This window comes from Misgurnus anguillicaudatus, chromosome 18 (assembly GCF_027580225.2).
Source record: "Misgurnus anguillicaudatus chromosome 18, ASM2758022v2, whole genome shotgun sequence".
NCBI classification, from domain to species: Eukaryota; Metazoa; Chordata; class Actinopteri; order Cypriniformes; family Cobitidae; genus Misgurnus; species Misgurnus anguillicaudatus.
Window position 1 is genome coordinate 30,762,676 of NC_073354.2, and position 2,862 is coordinate 30,765,537.

The window sequence follows — 2,862 nt, forward strand, 5'->3', positions numbered from 1 at the left end:
GCAAGCAGTGCTACATGCGACACGGTCCCAGAGGTTAGTGCCAACAGCTCAACACAACCTGTGGAAATATAAATGACCCGTCTTTGTGGGGCACAAAAAACGAGTGCTTTCTACATAAAAGTAAATTAAGTAGCCTAGTGTCCTCTGGAGTTGATAGGAAGAGGGGTGGGAGGGGCCCATGATGTCTTTGTGCCCAGGGGCCCAGAATTTGTTAATCCGGCCCTGCACACACACACACACACACACACACACATTCAGGTATTTACATTTATATTTATATATATATATATATATATATATATATATATATATATATATATATAAAACATAATATAAATAAAAATTTCTTAAATATATATATACACACACACACACACACACACACACACACGTATGTATGTATGTATGTATGTGTGTGTGTGTGTGTGTTTAAATTACACACAGCACAGATTAATATGTTATGCAAAAAATTGCTTTTATTTTGTATGAGAATAATCTAGATTAATCTATGCCCAGCCCTAAATTTAACATTTATGCTAGTATTAAATATAAACATTTTATGGGTTAATTTTACCAGGCGGCTCGGTTTGTCCCTTTTTGAGATGCATTTTAAACTAATATTCTGGCTTCTTATTGGCTGCTTTTTCTTAGATATTTAGTCTAAGTCACTGATTTTTAAAATATATATATATATATATATATATTTTTTTTTTGTTTATGATTGCCACAACTATATTTTTGTCTACAAAAGTATTTTCAGACATTTAAACAAGGACTGGGCCGATACCACTTTTTCATGTCTGATACCGATGTGGATACCACAACCTTGAGTATCTGTTGATACAATTCCATCTATATCGCCCTTTTGATCAATTAAGCTGTAAATAACACATTTGTTTTGTGTAAATATAAAAAGTAAATGTGTGAAGTAAACCATAACTTACCTCCATTACAAAATGTACAGAACAGTAAGATTTTAGATTTTAAGCATTACATCTAATATCACAGTAGATGCACTAAAAAACATATGAAGAGTTTCGTTGCAAAACGAGATAAATCCATTTTTTAAAAACATTTTTGTCAAAACATGTTTATTATTATGTTATCATGTTATTATTTTGTTTTATTACACGGCTCTCTGGAATGCTTGATTCTGATTGGTCAGTTGAGACATTTGCAGGTTCGTTCTTTTCAAATAATAACCGCTCCAAAGTAATAACGAATAGCCGGTACTACTTGTACGATTTAAAATCGCTCCGCGCCAATAAAGATTACTGTTTGGCGCCATCTTGTGACAAACACTGGACAGCCACAATTAAGAATGGAAAATTTTGACATTAATTTTAACATGTACAGAAAAAATAAAACATTTAAACAGTGGATAGAAGAACGAACAACGACAAGACACAGAGAGCTTACTGAGACTGAACTTGACAAAATAGAGCATGACAGCTATGAAGCCAACACACAAAATATACAGAATGGGCATTAAAACTTCTCAAAGACTGGCTAAAACAGAAAAAAATGGAGACGGACAAGTATGAAGCAGAGGATCTTAATAAGGTATTGCAATCATTTTATGCATCTATGCAAAGTTTCGCGGAAGGACAAAAATGTTAGTTTACAACAAATATGCCAATAAAATGTTTCAAATTCATATTCATGTCCAGTTTTTTTTTCTTATGTGGCAAGTAGCCGTGTAATAAGCGGGATAATGTACAGGCAGCTGGTAGTTATCGGGAAATAAGCCCCTTCAGTGTGATACAAGACCCTCCGCTTCGCGTCGGGTCCTGATCACACTGTCGTGGCTTATTTCCCGATAACTACCGGCTGTCTCTACATTATCCCTTACTTATGGTGCTACTTAGTTGTATTTTTTAAGTTATAAAGGTTTAAATCAAAACAAGTTGCCATGACAGTTAAGGTCCGTGTTGGTATCAGATCGGATTGTACTCCTCGACTTCTACAATATTCGATCCAGCTATTTTGGCCAATATCGGACTAATATCGATGTAGAATATCAGACCGGCTCACCACTACAGGCACCTTCAGATTAAAAGATTTGTATGTATTTACTGGCTGACCTTATTCGCGAGCTAACTTACAGTTAACAACAGCATTACTAGATTCTTCTTCATTAGAATGTCATACACTTTACAACATAGTTATATCCAGTATTTACATTTAGCCTGATGTAACAGCTAAGTGAGCCATCTATAAAAACACAACGCTATCTTTCCCCTCTGCAGCCTAGATAGAAATATAGATAGTCTATTCAGATCCTTGGCAAAGTCTTGTCTCATTTCAAGGAACCTGAAGCAGACTTGAGAAGCTATTCAGAGAGGCGGCATTTAGATGTAAATCAAGCAGATATAAAACTCTGCTATTGTGAGATAAGGAGGTCACAGATGTCATCGCCAAGTCTTTTATGTGATAGCTGTTTAGAGCCAACAAGCTCAGATTGAACCCTGAGGTGACACAGAACCGAACTAACCAGGACAAAATGTGCCTGCGTCAACCTTCTCCCAGCGTGGGCTTTGCACACACACACAAAAAACCCCAGTGATTCGCATCTCAATGCCAGTCATTTTTCCTCCTCATTGCACCCGATTTCATCAGACCTGCGTGTTTTTCCTCGACCTGCAAGAGGGTTGACTGCCTGCGACAGCAATGCAGATGTGTGGGTGAGAAATGCAAGGTTACTGTATACAGAGGAATAAAGATGCGAGAACGTTTTAATGCCTGTGGGTCTTCTGATGAAACAAAATAAACAAGTGCAAAATCAATCCTGCTTAATAATATGAGTTTGAGATCAGATTTTCTGTTTGTTTGACCAGTCTGGATGTGGGAATCTATTTATTA